Genomic DNA, 22,522 nt, shown 5'->3' with positions numbered 1-22,522 from the left:
TATGCAAAAGAATTTAGGTCAAAAAAATTTAATTCTCCTTTTTAACGGGGTATTTCTTTTAAAACCTAGTTTTATCTATAGGGTTGTTTTTCCGAATAGGTTTCCATCTTTCCATCACCTGACTTGAAATCCCTTCCCTATACTCTTGGTTGACCTTGGCTAGAGGTCGCCTATATCCCGTGTGTGCTATACATATATATGCTATAGTTTGTGTATGCTATATTTTGCTTCCATGTTGGGATAGCCTTTATTTTTTCCCAAATCTCCCCAGTAATCTTAGGACCTTATAATCGGATCAAGAAAAGGTTTATTTTTATTTATTTAATATATTTTTGAATTTTGGCTAAGTAACGGTGTATTATAATTTAATTAAGAAAAAAAAAACTTAATGTGTTCTGTGTGCAAATATATTGTGTCATTATTCACATATTGGATGTGTAAATTGAAATCCGCTGTACTCGAGTTGGAGTCCATACACTTTTTTATTTGCTTGTATTTCTCCCACCTAGAGTTAGGCCGTCTCAAATTATTTATTGGATTTCTGCCAAAATCTCTAAAAATGGTTGTTCTTCCCACACACACACACACACACACACATACACACACACAGTGGGGATTTACCGTGCTGTGCGAGAGCTGCACATTTTGAGCAAATAGAATTAGAAGAGAGACTTATTAGATCCTTTGTTTTCGTGTATGTATGTAAAGTTTCCTATATGAGGTGTTTTTCCCGACTCTTTCATAGCCCCATGACGTCATTATCTCGTACTTTTCCCATATAGTTTCTCTGTCCCGATAATTAGGATTTGTGATAGTTTACGTAATATAATTAAAGTCTATTTATTTATTTAATTTTAATTGTAATGGATAATAAAAAGAAACTGAAGCTGTTTAGGAAAATTTATAAGAAATTAAAAGGGTGGCGGCTACAGCAGATTCCAATCCGGGGTGGGGGTATGAGGGCAAGGGTTCACTTTGTGATGGTCCCCTTTAAGGGGAGATTATCCATTGCCCCATCTCCCTCCCCTTCTTTTCACCCTTTGCAGCCCCGTCCCTCCCATTCACAAATCTTCCTAGAAGTTCTTTTTTCTAATTAATTTGAAAGGATTACAAAAAAATTTGCCTATTCATTTTTTTATGTTTATGACTTGGTCACACGCCATCATGGTTTTAGTTATGTTATCTGTTATTTTTCCTATTAAAGTTTTGTTAAAGTTGCCGTCTTGATATAAAACTTGGTTTCTTCTGTATTTTTATTTCTTGGATATCTCCATAATTAATTGTATCCTGTCTTGTTTCCTAAACTCGCACTGTGCCATCGCATGATATTTTGTGAAGTTCGCACATTTGCACATGAGATATTTTACATGTATGCATATGTCGTGTAGATATTTGAATATCAAGCTTTGTATTTTGGAGAGCCGATGTTGGTCACGTACCTCAGAGGTCTGTCCCAATTAACCGAGATATTTCCTCCTCTACTTTATTTTTAATTTTAGAGGTTAAATTTTCCCTTATCCAATTATATGTTTCCTTAGTTTCAATTCCCCAAAGTTCCTCATTTTCCCTATATTTACATAAAAGTTCCTTTATACTTCTAAAGGTCCTTGTTGTTTCTAGTCTTTTTACCAGTTTATTATTTCTGTAGATGTCACTTATGTTTTTCATGCTAAAACCAAACCAGTAAATGTATAAAGCTTCCTAAGGGGTTTTGGGTTGGATATTTACTTCTTTTACATTATAAATTAAATGCTAGAGAGGAGGCCTAACTCGAATCGGGAGAAACACAAATAAATAAAGAAAGAAAGTGCGGACCCTGACTCGAATACAGCCTACCTCATTTTGAAAATAGACTTTAATGTGAGAAACGCCACACCATAGTCAATCACATAAAACAAAAGGTTTTATTTTAATTTCAAATGGTAGTATACCGTTCATCTCGCCGGAATTCTAAATTGCAAATTAATTCAAAAGCAACTAAATTTATACCAGGACAAACAAATAAATTTGAAAAGTCCATAGAAAAATATATATTAAGACAACAGAGACAAATTTGACATAGTATTGCTGTCCCTACACACAGACTATATAGCATACACACACCATAGCATTGATACACATAGCATACACGGAACATAGAAAATTCTTGACAAAGATCACTAAAAATCAAGGATATGAAATCTGAAAATGGGAATAAGACCCATGTTTCAGACTACTACCCTTTAGAAAACACTAGGACTAATTATAAACTAAAAGTTTGATCAAAATTCCTTTTTTAAACTTTAAACAAGCACACACATCTTGGGGTATACAAGAGTACATGAAAACACTTTATTTTTTGTGGGGGGGGGTCATCTGTCTGGTGCCCCCCCGATACTTTCGTAACTCATACTAGCGAAAGATTATCATTTGCACTCACATTGTATGTTCTTTAAAATAATGATTTCTTTTTTTATTTGCGAGATATCGTCGTATAGTTAACCTGGATACAATATAATCTTGGTCCGTTTGCACCTTGAAACTTATCATGCGTGAATGGCAGGCGCCTTCAAGCAATCTGGTGATATTTTCGTCTCTTTTGCGATATTTTTTTATCTGACATTAGCGATACACACACAGTAAGGATGCATACGCATGCCGGCATCCGCTACATTTACGGAGTTCGTTGATATATTTTGTTCTGTAAATTTCGCATGATGAAAAAAGAAGGAATACATTATAACAATGCAAGGTTAGTTTCTTTTATTTTATTTTCAATCAAGTGTTTGTTTATTGTACCGTGCCGGGGCGGGGTGGGATGTGTGTGTGGGGGGGGGGGGGCACAAATTCAACACAAAATTAGTTCCTTTCTTATCTGCATGGAATAATGGAGCAAATATGATTGACGATATTGATTAGTAATAACAAGCTTTCAATTTACGCGCGCACACACGAAGACAACTTGAAAAATAGAAACAAACAATAAAATTAACTGGTAACTTCGCACTTGCTCAAGGCTTTGTAGTTACAATGGGGGGGGGGGTCTGTGCTATTATCTGGTTAGGCATGACTATTTCGCAGAAATACAAACAAATCTTTTGAGATGAGCATAAAATACAATTATTTCTTTTCCTCCATACATTTACGATGCTCTCAAAGGACCCACATATTTAGGTAAAAGTATGACCGTTACCAGGCGTTACCGAGTTGAAAATATGCCTAGTAAACTTACGAATTACGCCACGTACAATGTATAAACAACACTTGGCAACTTTTAATGATAAAAGATGGTGTTTTTATTTATTTACTTATTTATTTAGTTATCAGAACTCTTTCAGAATAACAATGTAACTGCCGATTATACAGCTCGCCTCTAAGAAGATTTTCATAGTTTCCAACTGCCATGCATAAAATAAGTTTATGCCAAAGTGATCGTGACCTACAAAATGTTGGCCATTGTCACAGGGCATAAAATTCATAAAACAATAAAGAACATTCCTTTTTGTTCTACCAAAGCAGCGGAACCATAATGAGTTGATAAAACACAAGGATATTTGTTGTTATTTTGCAAACCATTGCTAATAAAATCAGCTTCAGAAACTATTATTATTGTCCGCCCTAGAGGAAAGATTTTACAAGGTGGAAATCACTGACTGTCAGTATCCCTGGAATGACAACCAGTATGACAACTATGACTAGTTTGTGCATCAGTAAATAATCTTGAGTAGCCACTGCACCTGAAATGCGTGCAGTCCATTCATCGAATACCTCCTATTCATTCATTGTATAATACACATTTTACTTACTAAGAATACCCTATCACAGTATAAATGTTTAGTCATAAATCGGGAAAGTTTACAACTGTATATGCATATTTATTTCTATTTTAACCGTACTGTCATAAAAGTACTTCTGTGGAGGCTAGTGTGTATATGTCATGATGAAAGCTTATGTCATTAATAGTTTTCTTTCTTTGCTCTTTACAAAAAATCAAAATAATAAGACTTTCGTTCATCTTTTGTTAGATTTCATATTTTCTTGAGAATTTTTTTAAAAATGTATCTGGAAAGTAAACATAAAAAATACGATAATTTAAAAAATGAAATTTGGGTCTCCATCTAAAGAATTTATATATTCTTAGTTACTACTCAGTAATTTTTAATTATTCATAAATGATTGTAAGATAAATTAGTTTTACAATGTAAAAGTGCGAGTTTGCTCCATTTACAGAAGGGTTTACTTGCTATTCTCTTTGTATAATTCTCCCAGCTTTAAACTACAGATACAGAACATTACATAAGACAGCGAATTTCAGTCTTAACCTAAAGCTCGAGGCTGGAGAAGAGGTCACTAAATTACCGTTTCCATAGTTACACACTGGTCAGATAGAGCAGTCTCCCGCAGGTATCATTCCCTATAGATGAATTAGAGGCCAAGTAAACTGCCTTCATTTCATGAGCTATACTAGTGTAGTATAGATGAAATAAGTTTTAAATTGCAAAAGTTGTCTCTTTTGTAACCAAAGTGCAAATCAATAAAGAAATATAATGACATGTAAAATTACATGAACAGCAATGAAGGATCTTTTCACGAGAGTCGCAAAAGATTGAAACTATTTAACGAATTTCATAAATTTCATTTTAAATAATCTTAAATGTAAGATTATGTTATGTGTATCACATGACAGAAATGATATTCAATAAAAAGCATAAAAATAGGTTACATAATTGACTTTAAATTACATTCGTCATTACACCTTCAATTCATATGTCGTCATGCCGGCATTTGCTGAGTTATTGGGTGTTATTAAACGTACCATATAGTTACGTATGATACTGGAAAATATCATATGGGTATATTAATCTTAAGAGGAGCAACATTGGCTCAGTGGTTAGCGTCTCAGACCTGCGACCGAAAGGATGCAGGTTCAACCCCTGCCATCGGATCAAATCCTCGACCTTATTGGAAAATAATGAGATAACAAGTACATTCTACAAAGACATGGAACCTATTACCTCCACTGAAACGTACGAAATGATCATCTAAATTTGCAACAAGTGATCAGGAGAAGTGCGACCTGTTGAACTCGGAAGTTTGATATGTTACACGTTTAAAAAATTATGATAAACAGTTACCGCATTTTGAAGTTAGAAATGAAACTTTTATTTCTGCCATCATTATATATAAACAAGAAATTATAGATGTAGTAACTAGTCTTGACCTAAACAAAACCGCTGGAACCAATCCAATAAGTAATAAACTTGTACAAGTATAGTTGAAGAAATGTATGTTCCATTGCAAATACATTTAAATAAATCACTCCCAGCCAGCGTGTTCCTAACACAGTGCAAGCTAGCGTATGACATACCGATGTATAAGAAAGGAGATAAAACACTACCGTCTAAATGCAGACTAATTGTTGACTTCAGCTAAATTATATACACTATTCATAAGTCCAACCTTAGAATATACTTCTGGAGTCTGGGATAATTGTTCTATTGAAGATTCGGAAAGATCAGAATAAAGGGGGGAAAATCAGATGGAAGATGCACGGATCGTTCCAGATCTATACCCATTAATTCTTCTAGATAGTCTCTTTATGCGGAAACTGCTTGGTTTGCACAACGAAGGAAAAGGAAGAGATTATGCATTATGTATTCGATTATAAATACTCAAGAACCTAACTATTTAAAAGAACTTCTTCCACAAAGGAGATATGAGGCATCTAATTATCGTCTACGTTACTCTCAAAGTATCACACCAATCTCAACCAAACTTTATATTTTCACACGACCTTTTACCATATACGATTCGTCTTTAGAACTCTCTGCCTGATGATATCCGAAATCCTCCAAATCTTTCTATTTTTAAGAAACGTTTCTCTAATTTAACTAACGTGTCATCACACAAGCAGAAAGACATCTTATTGTAGGTGAGTAGTCACGTCACTTTTCAATGATAAATCTAGACTTAACCCTGAAGTGTATTGAAAGGTAGAGCGAAAGAGCTGAGATCTTTGGCATTAGGTAAGGGGCAATAGACAAAGTGTTCAACTTCTTCATTATCATAAGCACATGCACACGTGAAAGAGTTAACTAAATTCACCATGTAAAGGTCGGATTTCAGGAGACTACCTGCTTGTCTAAGTTTAGTATGTAGGATATTAAGGTGACATTTGTCAGTAGCGTAATTTTAGCGTGATGACCCGTTAGTTGAATTAGAAAAACGTTTCTTAAAAACAGAAAGATTTGGAGGATGAGAAACCTATAAACTGATATCAAATGTGTTAACATCGGTGGTTCTTTACAATTGGCATGACTTATTTGGTTATATACAAACCATCAAAAAACGGCAAGGGTAGAAGCGGGTAGCAAAGATATGAAGATCGGTAAGTCGCAAGCAATACCGAGACAAAAAAGGCAACTTTCAAGGTAGCATTTTCACACATTTATATTGACACGGGTCGTTTTAGACTAATGAGAAACCAATAACTGGATATCAAATAGGTCCAAATCTTTGTAGCTTTTTTTACGATTAACATGACATATTTAGCCTTATAGAAAACGATCATGTTGCAAGGATGTAGGCGCACGGACAGAGAAATGAAGATGTACTTAATAAGATACATACACATAATTTTTACTGTTTTATTGCTTAAGTATATGCTTCATATCACTAGTATCAGCATCGAGGTATGTGATACCATCGCAAAACAGCAATACTAGAAGCACGTAACAAGGATATGAAGATTGGTAATGGTAAAGTCGCAAAGGATACTGGGTAAAATATATAAACTTTTCTAGGTTGCATTTTCACACATTTCTGTAGGCATAGATCAATTTAGACTGATGAGAAACCTACCAAATAATACCAGATTTGTCAAAATCTGTGTGTGCTTACGATTGGTATGACTTATTCGACTCTAAGATAAACGTTCGTGTTGTAAAGATCTAGGAGCACTAACATTCAAATGATTATCATCGAATTATATGGTACCATCTCAAAGCGGCAAGTGTAGAGGCACATAGGTAGAATATAGAATATGATGATCCGTTGATGATCCGTAATATCGCAAGCGACACCAAGTAAAAAATATCAACTTTTTAACTTGCATTTTCACACATTTATATATTTCACAGATCAATTTAGACTGATGAGAAACCTATCAATTGATATCAAATTCGTCTAAATCGCGTTTTTAAAAAATTACTAATGTTATAACTTATTTGCCTATATGGAAAACGCTCATTGAGGAAGACATTGAGCGGACATACAGACACACAAAGATGTACTTTATAAGATGCATACACATATTATATATTGTTGTATAGCTTTCCTTATATGTTTGAGATCTATAATATTAAAATTGAAATATATGGTACCGTGGCAAACTGCAATGGTAGAGGCACGTATCAAGGATATGAAGATTGTTAAAGTCGCAACCGATATCGAGTCAAAAATACAAACTATTTTATTTTCATTTTCACACATTTCTGTTGGCACAGATCGATTTAGACTGACGAGAAACCTAACAATTGATATCAAATTTTGCTAAATCGGTGTTTATTACTATTGTAATGACTTATTCACCTGTTTGTTAAACGATCGTATAGAAGATATTAGGAGAAAAGACAGACAAATGAAGACGTACTTAATAAGATACACACACATATTATTTACTGTTGTACAGCTTTAATTATATTCTTCAAATTTATAGTATTAGCATCGAAATATGTGGTACAATCGCAAAACGGCAATGGTAGTTTCACGTACCAAGGATATGAAGATCGGTAATGTCGCACCCGATATTCAGTAAAAAGAACAATCTTTTTTATTTTGCATTTTCACACATGTCTATTGGCAGAGATCGACTTAGAATCATGAGAAACGTATCAATTGATATCAAACTTGTCAACATCGTTGGTTGTTTGCGATTGGTATGACTTATTCGCCTATATGGAAAATATTCGGTTAGGAAGGCACTAAACGCAAGGACGTACAAATGAAGACGTACTTCATAAGACGCATACACATTATTTACCGTTGAACAGCTTTTATTATATGTGTCAGGTTTATAGAATTAGCATCGAAAAAATGTGATACGATCGCAAAACGGGAATGGCAGATGGACGTAGCAAGGATACGATGATCGGTAACGTTGCAAGCGATACTGAGTGAAAAATACCAACTTTTCTATTTTGCATTTTCACCCATTTATATTGGCACAGATCTATTTAGACTGATAAAAATTTATCAACTGATATCAAACGTGTCAAAATCGTTCTTTGCGATTGGTATGACTTATTCGCCCATATGGAAAACTTTCGTATAGGTCAGATGTAGGCACACGGAAAGACAGATAAAGACGTGCTTAATAAGATACATACACATATTTTATAATTATGTACAGCTTTAATTCTATGCTTCAGATCTATAGTATTAGCATGGAAGTATGTGCTACCATCGCAGAACGGGAACGGTATATGAACGTAGCAAGGATATGAAGATCAGTAAAGTCGAACCCAATATTCAGTAAAAAGTACACTTTTTTGTATTCTGCATGTTCACACATGTCTGTTGGCACAGATCGAGTTAGACAGATGAGAAACCTATATATTAATATGAAATTTGTCAAAATCGGTGTTTATTTACTATTGGTATGACTTATTCGTGTATATCGAAACCGTTCGTAGAGGAAGGCATTGGGCGCACGAACATACATTATGAAGACGTACTTAATAAGAAGATACATAAACATATTATTTACTGTTGTACAGCTTTAATTATATGCTTCAAATCTATAGTATTAGCATCCAAGTAGGTGCTACCATCCCTAAACGGGAAGGATGGAAGCATCAAGGATACGAAGATCGGTAAAGTCGCAAGCGACAATGAGTCACAAATAGCAACTTTTTTATTATTCATTTTCACACATTTTTTTAATTATTTTTTTTTTTTTTTTTTTGTTGCACAGATCGATTTAAACTGATGAGAAACCTATAAATTGATATCATATATGTCGAAATCGGTGGTTGTTTACGATTGGTACAACTTATTTACCTATATGGAACATGTTCGTGTAGGAAGGCATTTTGGCGCACGGAAAGACAAATGAAGACGTATTTAATAAGATATATAAACATGTTATGCTGTTGTTTAGTTTTAATTTTATGCTTCAAATCAGTAGTCAGCATCGAAGTATGTTGTAAACTCCCTCTCCCCTTAGTATGCAACTGCAAGCACACTTTGTCAAATGCTAAAAGGCACTAACTTTCTTGAAAATTATAATAATCAAAAAAATTCCGGATTCGTATATTATAACGTTATAATGCGCTTTCATTTTCCGTCAGGTAGGTCTCCAGGTCGAGTTTTTATGAACAACAGGAAACAGCATCGTACATTCTTTGCTAAGCGATCGCTCAGGTGGTGCAGTGTCTGTACAGAGCGTCCGCCTTGGATGCGAGAGGTCGCGGATTCAAACCCCTGCCGAATCATACTAAAGACATAAAAATGGTACTAGCAGCTGCCTCTTTTGGCGCCCATCATTAAGATACTGGTGTGAGGATAATGTGATTGGGTGGGACAAAATGCTGTATGTTTGTGGCATGATGCCACATTGCTAGACATCATTATAAACTGTCACAATGCAGACATGGTAGCGATATGATTGCATTTTTTTTTAAAGCTACGTTAAAAATTACACACACACACACACACATACACACACACACTTTGCTTGGTTATTTGCTATTTGAAGAGATGGAATATTGTTCATATTTCAACCGCTTTTTATTAATGATCATCGATGTGACCAACATATACGATAATAATACTCCCGATGATGATGATTATGGTTGTTGTTCTGATTTCTGTATTACTACTGCTCCATGGGTATATTATATATCGAACTTGAAAGCAGAAGCACTACCAGCAATAAAGCAGCTTTGAAAACAAATCGCACTTAATCGATATCAATATATATTGACATCAAAATGAACGTCAAATGCTCTGTGCAACTGTATCGAAATGAACTATTACATGCTGGTTTTTTTTCGTTTTTTTTTTTTTGACAGTTTTAGACCGAAAAAAGTAGTACTTCAAGGCTCTGTCTATGGTATAAATATGTTCATGTACACTTTTCCATTGTAACTTTAAGTGTATAGACTGCAAATACGATGAAGCACAAATCGAGGACGTCGAGTGTTAGCATTGGAACAATGTTACTACTTCGGTCGAGAAGGATAACGACCTATATATGTATTCCTGCCCACTACCATGTAGGATGTATCAAACTGTATATTACTCAAGCGCTCTTTGTCGAGCGTGCTGGTGTGTGTGTACAAAAAAAAAAGGAATATAATAACTTTAACTGAAATATATACAATTAAATTCAATATAAAAGTGAAGCGGCACCTGGGAGTAAAGCAAAAATGGAATAAACAAATTTCCGGATCGCTACTATCAACAGCAATGGGATAGACAAAGCGAAAGCAGACAAAGTAGCCAAAGAAACAAACTTTGATGTAATAATGATACAAGAAACACACTATAGAATTAAGCCAGAGTTCAAAATTTTAGTAGAAGACAAACTTAACGCAATAAAGATATGCAACAATTTTGCAAATAATGATATTAGAGTTGATTGCAACAATAATATTTTTAAAAAGCTGGGAAAGGTTTGAGGAGGGGGGAATTTTTTAAGGGACGGTTGCTACGTGTTAAAATGTTTAATTGGCATATTATAAATGTGTACATGCCAGCTAATAGAAATAAGAAACTAATTTTAAAGAAAACTTATATACCTACCTACAACAATATTCGATGGAAAATCTAATCATAGGGGGAGATTTCAACTGGGTAACTATAAATTAAACCAGTCTAGCAGGATTGATAAATTTTACGGAAATTTTTATGATCCATTAATATATATTAATACTGCAATAACCAACCAAAAGCTATCAGACCATTTCATGCTCACTATTGACCTAAAAATGAAAAAAATAGAAAAATGTGGGCCAGGACTATGGAAACTAAATAATAAGATTTTAAATGACAAAGAATATGTCGAAATAATAATTAAAAAAAGAAATTGAAACCGGCAAAAATGAAGAAAATATTAATATAATAATTGATTGGGATGTTTTAAAAAACAAAATAAAAGGAATAAATATTCAGTACTCAAATAGAGGGCGGAAAAACCCCAGAAAAAAAAGACAAAAACGAACTCAAATTAGAACTAAGCAAAACAACAAACGACGATGGAGAAAGAAAAAAAAAACGATTGACAGACAAAATTAAAATCGTTGAAGAAGGCGAAAATCAGGGGAGAATAATAAGGGCGGGAAAATTTACAGAGATCTACAACGAGGCAAAAAACGTATATAAGCGAGAAGAATTTAGAAAAGGGGGTGATACAATTTTAAACAATATCAAAATAAACAATGTAACCCATACTGTAAAAGAAGATATCCTAAATAATATTTCCAAATATTATAAAGAACTATACACCACACACCACACAGAACATATACTTCAGCACAATCGACGGCTACTTAAAAAATGTTGACTGTGAGATGACATCAGCAGTACATAGAGACCAATGTGATGATGTCATCTCAGATGAAGAAATCACAAAAAGTATATCAACACTCACAAAAGTCACCAGGGAAAGATGGACTCATCGTGGAATTCTACCAAAAGTTCCACGGTGAACTGACGCCGATCTTAAACGCTTTGTATAATAATATAGTTTTAAGTAAAAATAAAATGACTAAATCTATGAGGGAGGGAGTTATCACAATTATATACAAAGGGAAAGGGAATAGAGACGAGATTAAAAACTGGAGGCCTATATCACTTTTAAACACGGACTATAAGATTTTAAGTAGGATTTTAACAAATACAGTAAAGGGTAGGATAAACAAGATAATTAATGTAAATCAAACTTGTGTGGGGAGGGATATACAAAACAATATTTTAAACATTAAAACTACAATTAACTACATAAATGAAACTGGTATGATGAGTGCTATGGTACTCTTCGACCAGGAGAAAGCTTTCGACTGATTTGAACAAAACTGTATAAAGAATGTTTTTAAAAAATTTGGTTTCAGACCTAATTTCCAAAATGGACCAAAATCCTACACACTGGGATAATTAAACGGGAAATGCACGAAAGAATTTGAAATACAACGATCAGTGATACAAGGATGTCCACTATCAATGCTAGAATACGTAATGGCAATATAAATCCTACGTCACACGATAAGAAACAACCCAAATATACAAGCAGGGGCGTATTAACCATTAAGCAGACTAAGCACGTGCATAGGACACCAGGGCCAAAGGGGGCACCACAAAGTTGAGAAAAGGGTGAAAAGAAAGAAAGAAAAAAGAATGAAGATTTGTAAAAAAAACTGATACAACTAGTGCAAATTGATCATGATGTTCTGTTTCTTGATCATGGTACACCCTAGGGTTATCTTCTCAGGTGTACGTGGAAAAGAGGGGGGCACCAAGATTTGTCAGTGCTTAGGGCACCAGTGAGCCTTAATCCGCCCCTGATTATACAAGGCATACAAATACCAAACCTAAAAAAGAATTAAAAAATGCTCTAACATGCATATGATTGCAACATCTTTATAAGAGAGGGGAAATGCTATAAGCGTCGGGTTCCAAAATAAACCACAACAAGCAAGAAATCTTAAAAATAGTTAACTGGAGGGGCAACCACCCTGGATTATCGCCCCCCCCCCCACACACACTTACTGAGAGACACTGTAAAGGCTCTAGGGGTTTACTTTGGTAATAAAAAAAGAAGCTGTAGAAAATTATGAACATATTATCAATAAAATAAGAGAAAATGTGAAAATCTGGCCATGGCGCCATTACCTATCATGGAGCGGGCCCAAGTGGCCAAGACTTATTTATACTCAAATATTAACTACATAATTAAATCCATAGATATGGATAATACAATTTTAAACAAAACAGACAACGAAATAATAGATTATATATGGAATCATAAAATGCATCATGTAAAAAAAGAGACATTATATAGGGCCAAAAGTAGAGGGGGCTTGGGGTTGCCGAGCCCTCTACTACTATAATTAACTAACATAATCAATAGATTAAAAAAAAAATGCACTCAGACCCGGCTACAGCGTGAGAAGCACCGTACATCTACTGGTTCGGCTTCACCTTGAGAAACCGACCAGAGATATACAAAAATAACAAATTAATATAAAAAAATCGAAGTGCCACGCAAACATATGAGAACTAATTTTAAAATATATAGACACAAAACATTTATGCAAAATTTAATAAGTAAAAGTCACGCTTGGATTAGGGAGGAGATAACCAAAAATATAAAATGTAGAGTAGAGCAGGACAACTGAGAGGGTAAATTGGACAAAAAATTGGAAAAATTGGGGAAAATAAGATCTGTCAAAACACAAAGTATAATTTTTAAATACCTGCACAACACCTGGCTAACAGGCGAAGAAACAATCAAACATCGTATGCTGAGGATAATGCCGAAATGCCCTTTATGTAAAACAGCGAACTTCACCAAACTACATACGATTGTCCAATGTGATAAAACTAAACATAATAGGATAAAGTTAATAATGAAAATTTGCAAAAAATATAAGTATAACAAAAATAACATTTTATTCATAGATTTAGACTACGAAAACAAAATCGTTCTAAAATGTATAGACTATATAGTAACTACGATGATATCCTGTGGACAGGTGATAAAGATTTTTAAATAAGATACGTGGTAAAAATAAGAATATTAACCACAACAAGAACTCAATACGTCTTACGACGAATAGATACTTACCGTCAGGTTGATATAACGCAATTGATGTTGGAATTGGGGGAGAGAGGGGGAGGGAGGAATAGGTATTACAGACCGAAGGGTCGCGTAGCGCAATTGCGAGCTGATGCCATACCCATACCCCCTCCTCGCACCCCACAACAGCCATATTTCAAAGAAAATTTCAAATTCTATTTCAAATATTTCAAAGAAACCCACATAACTTTTTTTTTTAAAAGAGAAAAGGGAAGAAAGGAAAAATTAAAAAAAGAAAAAGAATTTTGTAATTTAATTTTTTTTCTTCTTTCTCTGAAAGAAAATTCTAAAGACATATATAGGAAGGGATACAGGGAAAATATAAGGGGGAAGTAAATGGCGATGACATCATGGGGCTAAGTCACAGGGATCAGTGAAGTGCACAGGCCCATCATGAGTCTTTGAAAACACCCAATGTAGAACATAAACAGACAAAATAAAGACACAAATACATACTGTATAACACTTAGTTTAAAACCCTACTAACTTCTCCCGCACTGCATGGTTGACCACTATAGAATAATGTGGTCTCATAAATACGTTTGGATCTTTCAATAAAGCATAATCAGATAAACTAAATAAAGGAGGCCTAACGCGACCCAGGAAAAACACATAGAGAATAAAGAAGCGTGAACCTTGGATCGAGCGTAACCTACCTATTAACATCTTTAAAGACTATTATGAGGAACGACACAAATTATCACTCGAATAATAAAATAGGAAATTATTTTTTTTAAACAAAATCTAAATAGTACACCATTCCATCGTCAAAATTAGAAAACCATAAAACAAATTAAAAGATACAATATAACATCATAAAGGAAGAAATACAACTGGGAAAGATATTTGATCTATACTTGCTGTCTCAAACATAAAGAAAATATAGCATACACACAATATAACACCATTACATATAGCAAACACTGAGACCTAGGCGACATATAGCAAAGGTTACAAAACATTTCAAGGGAAGGAACTTCGAGCAAGGTGAGGGAAACCAGACTCGGACGAACAACCCTTTAGATAACACTATGGAAACATAAATACCCCATCAAAAATTCTAAAAACTAAATTTTTTATATAAAATTTTGTTTTAATAAAACGTAGAACACATCTGAGGGGGAAATACACAAATATAAAATACTTTTTATTTTTTTTTGGAAATGGGGGCATCTGTCCGTTGCCCCCACCCCACTCCCAAAAAGATGTGTGTGTGTGTGTGTGTGTGTGTGTGTGTGTGTGTGTGTGTTATTATACCCATTACATTACTTGCAAAATATATACGGTGCTGACATTTTCGGCAAGAGGGAGACCTACCGATATTCTGCATATAATTATTTTAATGTTTTTCAGAGCGAGAGTATTGGGGCCTGATCTGTTCAATATATTTCTCAACTGATACAGCAGGTATAATCAGAGGCGTAGCTGGGGGTGGGGGGGGGGGTTGGGGGGGGAAGGGGAGTACATATGTCCCCGGGCGCCAAGGTACAGGGGCGCCAAAATGAGGCTTACAACGTTACATTATAATAAGTAAACAAGGGTAATATTCAAAAATGTGATTAAACGGGGAGGGGGCTGGGGCGCCAATTTTATAGTTCGTCCCCGGGCGCAAAATATCATAGCTACGCCTCTGGGTATAATAGAGACCCCCCCCCCCCTCCCCGAGTTTGCCACAGAGCGCTCGTGTAATGTACGGTTTAATACAAAATACATGATTGTGGGCAGGAATATACAAATTTTGGTCGATATACGTGATCGTTGATATCTATTCAAACGAGGGCCATGAAATACATTAGCAAATTCCTACAGTATTTTAAGGCAGGCGATTACGAATTATTTAAACCACGTTTTTCATCTGTCTCAGATTTTATAATCATTTTGAAGTGGCTGCTTTATCTCGAGGAAAACGAGCGGTAAGTTATACAAAACAAAATCTTAATAGCAATTTGATCACTTTTGCGTCATTTGACAGTAAGAATAGTAATAAATAGAGGATAATTTCTTTTCCTACGTTAGGCCTAATACCTGGTATGTTTTTTAGTGTGGTACACACACAAAAAACAACCCCAAAACAACACTAACAACATTTTAAAAAACCCACAAAAACGAGTGCCGTGCCGAAGCCACGGGCTAAAATGCTTTATTATCATTCTTTTTTTATTTATAGCATCAATCACAAATTGAAATATATACAGTATTAGCGTTGGAAAAGAAAGTTTTCTTTTTGTTATATTTTTTTTTCTCACCCTAGCGAAACACTTTCTGCAAATGACCTTAATAAAGAAAAATAATAAATTAACCTAAACCACTTTGAATGTCGACCGTATCTTTTATTTACACGGCATCATGCGCGGAAGAAAATACCAACTGAACCGGGATTTCAGACAGCAGATGAATTGAAGTTGATTCATTGAACATCATTAGCAATTGTACAATCAAACAGATGCAACAATGAAAAGTGGAACTATGAAAAATCGAGAATGTTAGATTTGCGAAGGATTTATTCCGAATCATTGTCTGCTAATAGAGAATTCATGTCAGTTGCTGTGTCGGCGATGCCCACACAGCGCGCCGTCCAAATGTGAAGTTGCGTTTTGTTGACAGACATAACACTGTGCCATAATTTATCTGATGGCATGTAAAGAAGCTGCTTAAATTATAGTATTTAAAAGTTTCTTCATTTTGTAAGAGCTCAAGAAATTAATTCTGGTTTGAAAGACAAGATGACGGTAAAACTCAGAAGACGTAGCTGTACAGTACCGTTGGTGTTGGAGACATCATAATAAAGGTAACTGCGTTAACTTCGCTTTTTGTTTGGTAATTTGTTGGATATTATCTTTTGCTGATCTTCTTTGAGCTTGGAGTAAATTTTACATTCTGAACATTTGTATTTGCACTTATCTGCTTAATATGTATTGCTGGGATATCATATAGAATATGAAGTCAGTATAATGGTACTATATTTTACATATTTGAATGATAAAAGACTGGTAAATGATATAATGATAAACTACAAAATAAATAATTTGCCCATTATCCCAAATATGTTAATTAAAACAAACATTGAATGTAAATTCAGATATAATGAGCAGTTGTAAGAAGTAAGAAATAACATTTTATCCATTGAACCTGTTATGTGTTATCATCATCAGTTTTAAAATAAACACATGGAGACAAGTTTGCTTAAATTCTAAAATTAACACACACACACACACACACACACACACACACATATGGTATTTTAATCTAATACAGAAATGGTGACATTGATATATGCAGACCAATAGTTTTTTTTCTTCTACAGATATAAATTAAAAAGCCTAATTCTGAGAGTTTCACCTACAACATTCATGATGGGAAAGGGCCACTAATTAAGAGCTGACATATGTGGAAGAAAAATACCATCCATGTTGAAAAGGGCTAGAGGTAATGTGAGAAAACATAATTTATCAATCTTATTTAACATATTGTTGATATTTTATCTCAACTGGTCAAAAGGCTAAGTGGGTTTATGTAATGGTCCAGAGTGTGTTATTTATTTCACATCCCCTTCTGTCTTTCAACAGTAAGAAATTAGCTACTTTGGAGTCCATAGTTCTGATCAATTTGTTTATATAAAACTTGGTTTTGGGCTTAAATCAACATCTTGGATAAATCTAATAATGAGCAAAATCCAAGTATATACATGTGATCATGTATAAGATTAGTTGAGTTTTTTAACCAGCCTAAAAGCCATACTTCCACAATATAGGCTAAAATCATTAAGTTGTCCTTGAAGTTTAATGAGTGTTAACCATTAATAATAATAAGGTGATCTTTCATCTGAGTATGTTACCACCGCATGCAATATTTATACATGTAGTGCAGTTTTTACTAAACTTAGAATACATGCTTATATAAATGAGATCTAGATTGAAGAAGTGAAGATGCATACAGATACATGAGGTTATAACCACTACTGCTGATTCAAGTTTGATCATGCTTGGCCATTGGGCTTATATAGTCAAGTTTCACAATGATGCTTATTATGAGTGTGATAAAGGTATGGTAGTGAAGTGACCTTGCATCTGATTGGCAGAGTTTCTTATGATTTGCACAAAAGTGTTTATGATCCAATTTAGATCTGACTTGTTTAATTATTTGCTTGTATGTCTGAGGCTATAAGCAAAATCTATGCATATAATGTGGTGGTTCTACATCTCACTAGCCATTCTTGCTACTGCTCTTAAAACTATTTCTCATTAATTTTATCAGACTTGGTGAATAGATTTATCTCATCAAGATATAGCAAAAGAGCAATTTTGTAAAAAATATATTCATTCATATTAAACTCAAATTCTGCATCTGATTGGTTGACCTTGCAAATACTATAAGGACTCTATTTCTGACAAAAAGATTATTTTGATCTAATGTAGCAGAAATGCTTATATGATCAAAACATTGAACATATTTGATGACAAATAAGAAATAGTTTTTCATGCAAATTTGATAAACATTGATAAATCGGTTCATATCATTAAAAGCTTGGAAGAGTTTGATTACATGCGAGACCATCACATATTAATCATTCTTTATTTAGAGAATTATTTTTGTCAGGATTTAGTAAAATATGTAAAATCAATATGGACTGGTTTTGTTATGTACAGCAACACTAGTTGTTTACTGAGTACAGAGGGAATTGGAGTAAGGCAAGGGTACATTGCAGTAGGTAACCTGGTTGACTTGATAACAGGATTTTAACACAAACATTTTTATCAGGAGTCTAGCATACTAACCATTGATTCACTGCAGATCCTGCCCCCATTAGTTACCTTTTAATACATAAAGCATTTGGGTTTTTTATGTCACAAATCCCATAGGGATTAAAATTAACATCATAGGTCTCACTGGATAGTTTCGTATTTTGACATCCCTCTAATTTTTAAGGTAGAAGGCATGAACCTAATTATCACAAGCCTAGCATTTATAAATTTACACATAAGCTAAATCTATAATGTGGTTCAGATTTACTTTGAGTTAGGCATGGAAATAGGTTGGCTTGTTGGTGACTGCCTGTCACAGTTAGATGAGCATTGGAGATCATATGCGTAACTTAGTCTGCAAATGAGCTGCCGACTTTTATTTGTGTCTGCTACAGAGGTAAATATAAAAAAATCTTGATGGTAGAGGGGTGATGAAAAGTATGCTAATTTGTTATAGTACTAGTGAACTTTATTCATGCATAAGGCACATACTGATTCTTTTAGTTGCCTTGTCACAGAAAAATATTGAAAATAGCTATTTCTAGTAAAAAATGAATGTAAAATGTACCTGCATCCTTTGACCCTACCAGAACCAAACTAAAAGCTCAAATTTGTGCAGCTGCTTTTGCTCATCACAAACATAATTGGGAGTATAACTGCTAACCCTACCCTCTAGCACACATTTAAGATCTTTAGAGTTTTTAAATACAGCCAGGAATTACATCACAATTAATACTTCCAGTTCAGTACCCACGAATGTAGTTCTAGTCTATTTTTAGAACATTTTTTCCTCTCTCATTTTGGTGGTGATAGAAGAGTTTTATTTATGCATTTTTGGTAGGGATTTAAAGGTAACTGTTTATTCTTGATAATATGAGCTCAGGGTGTTGTTGTCTGTATGTATTTTGGCGACAGTGCACAGTGAGTAATAAGGCCTTGGTGATGATCCGGAAGTGAAATACGTGTTCTGGTTACATGCTGTTATGTTGACAGTCAATGATCTAAAAAAAGAGCAGGTCAACCTTTGACAAGAACTTCACCGTGAATTCATCTTTGAAGGTATTTTAGATTAACATATGATTTGCATTGATTGTCACACAGTGGAAAGGTCAGTACTGAGAAACAAATGTAGAGAACATATAGTAAAATTAATTGTGTACTATGTCCAGCCTTCTAATTATACAAGTTTCATTACATTGGTCAATAATTAGTCACTTGTGATGACACTTGTAACTAATCAAACCACAGCAACTGAGAGCAGACTAAGCACTGATATTTATATGGTACAGTGGCAATATACAGTCTGTCTGCCGCAACACATGAAACAAACTGGACAAATCTGAAAGCCTTGAATTTGACTTTATTTATCAGTATGGTAGAACAGAACCTGAGTTGAAAAGCTTTTAAAGAAAGACCTTGATATCAAACCTAATAATAACTGCAGGAGTTATATTATGGATAATTAACCATTCTCTCAGTTTCAAACTGGGCATTCTATCCCATGGGGTTCTAAATGTAAACCAAGTGTAACTGATATCCTAATGAACTGTAAAGACCATAGCAGCACAACAGCAGGGGACCAGATATGTCCAGATCCAGAAATCATAGACCAGTTTCAAACTGATGATGAACCACATAAAAATTACACATCTGCTAGAACTTATGTTATGAAGATAACTTAAATTGCATTATTACTAATCCTCCTCCTCACATTCATCATAATTGAGATGCATCATATATGTTTTATTGTAAAATAGTTTATGCAACATAATTCAGTGAAGACCTTTGCTGCCAATTTACCAGTGAACCATTTGTTTCAATGAACATATTTTATGTTGTAACAAGGAGCATCATTTAAACATTATGATACACTTATCATACCTGTATATGAAATCTTAATACTAACACTTATACTTGCAATACTACTACTAATAAAAACACCTGCATTGATAATTTGATCATGTTCAATTGGACTTGTATCTAAATGATCACCAGCTGTATGAAAAGACATATTTTAATATATAGATATTGGATGGAATACTAGTTACCACAATTGAATAGTCATATGATAAATGATATATTATTTTAAACAATTTATATTTGCAGTGAAACATGCTTTTACATTATTTTCCCATAAATTTCATTTATAGAGCAGTATACTCTGCATTCATTAAATGACTGAAATGGTTAATAATACAACAACAAATACTGCAACTTCCAGAATCACAAAAATCAAAAGATATAAACAGAAACTTCCCTACATGTATCAACAGTTGTCACTTAATAGACAGAACTATGAAGATTTAGAATAGGATGTTAACAAATTAGGTATTCAAGTTAAAAAGAAAAAAATACCAAGTAAGCTTACTACCAAAAAATCAAACAATAACAGTGAATTTTAGTACATTCCCAGGAAACAGAATATATGATTTTTCTTAACTTGATCTGATACATCTTAAATCTATAGAAAATGATTCATATTGTATGACTAAAATATTATGTAACCAAAAATTCCATCACTTTTTTCAGATGGAACATGCATACCCCAACCCATCCTTCTTGATCATAAAGTATACCAGCATTCCACTATAAGATGGGGAGCTGTAGTGGCTCAGTGGTTAGCTTTCTGGACCTGTGAAATAAGGTAGGTTCAAATTCTACCATCAGACCAACCTGGGTTAGCTTCTTGATCATAAAGTATACCAGCATTCCACTATAAGATGGGGAGCTGTAGTGGCTCAGTGGTTAGCTTTCTGGACCTGTGAAATAAGGTAGGTTCAAATTCTACCATCAGACCAACCTGGGTTAGCTACCATGGTGTGTCCTTGGGCAAGGCACTATACTTAAAGTGCCTTGGCACTAAATAACTTACTTGTGTTGGCTTACCATAAAAGGCCAAACCAAACACAAAAAAACAACAACTTTAAAATATGAGTTTTGTCAATACTAAGTAAAGGAAAATCATACTGAAGAAATGTTTTTGTTAATACAGTTTAATGGATCTAAAAAATCTCTTTCTTCTGCAGGAGTTTAAAATGTTAAATTAAAAAGGTCATGGTACACATTGCTTTGTTCGTACACATCAGGCTCCGTAACCCATATCCAACTAAAAATTTTAGTAGAGTCTGAATAAAACATATTTTAATCTGGATGATAATATTCTTTCTCCATTCATATATTACACCACCAAGATTGATCCAAATAAGATTACATTTTACTATAACACTGAGGATGAGTATGCCTCTTAACAACTGACAAATGTGGAGAGAATGGAGTTAAACTGAACTTTGATTTCTTTTCAACCATAGCACAAGATGATCATTTATTATGAAAAAACCTGAATAAAGTTGGAGTTCATAACCATGACAGTCTTGATATAATATAAATTCAATATATTATTGTTGTCTTGAGGTATAGTTCTGTAATCTCACACAAGATCAGGGTATATTTTAGTACCATACAGTTAATTCGGGATTGTATTAATACCTATTCTGGTGAATGAACATTAAATAAGATTTACTATTTTGGAACCAGTTGCAATAAAGTTTACTAAACAAGAGAAAATATGACTTCACTATAATATCTAAAATGTAAAATCTGCAAACAGAATACTTGCTTGACTTTACACTTCAATTATTTATTTGAAATGAATTTATACAAATGGCATTAAATTGGGTTTCAAGCTGGTAATGACAATGGTAGTAGTGAATAGGGACGGTCTAGGGACTAGGGAACTTCCATGTTAAAAAGGGTATATCCACTCTGGGGACTATGTAATTTAACATGGGAGAAAAAAAAATATCCATTCTAGGGACAAGGGGAATTTAACATGGGAGAAAGAAAAACAACTATTCACTCTAGGGACAAGGGAAATTGAACATGGGGAATAAATTGTGGGACTGTCTTGGGACTAGGGGAAATGGAACAGGGTCGGGACCCTATT

The 22,522-nt window shown here is 34.1% G+C and overlaps 1 long non-coding RNA gene across 1 annotated transcript; it reads left to right on the top strand.

Moving 5' to 3' along the window:
- Nucleotides 1-15,655: 15,655 nt before the first annotated feature.
- Nucleotides 15,656-21,260, top strand: LOC149784240 (uncharacterized). The gene is made up of 3 exons (XR_016413816.1): nt 15,656-16,625; nt 17,142-17,263; nt 21,109-21,260. It is a non-coding gene; the product is annotated as an uncharacterized LOC149784240 (long non-coding RNA).
- The last annotated feature ends 1,262 nt before the right edge of the window (nt 21,261-22,522 follow it).

Source organism: Sinohyriopsis cumingii, chromosome 14, assembly GCF_028554795.1.
Source record: "Sinohyriopsis cumingii isolate HCF-2022 chromosome 14, ASM2855479v2, whole genome shotgun sequence".
NCBI lineage: Eukaryota > Metazoa > Mollusca > Bivalvia > Unionida > Unionidae > Sinohyriopsis > Sinohyriopsis cumingii.
Note: the sequence above shows the minus strand (reverse complement) of the source record. Positions and strands in the feature narration are given on the sequence as shown.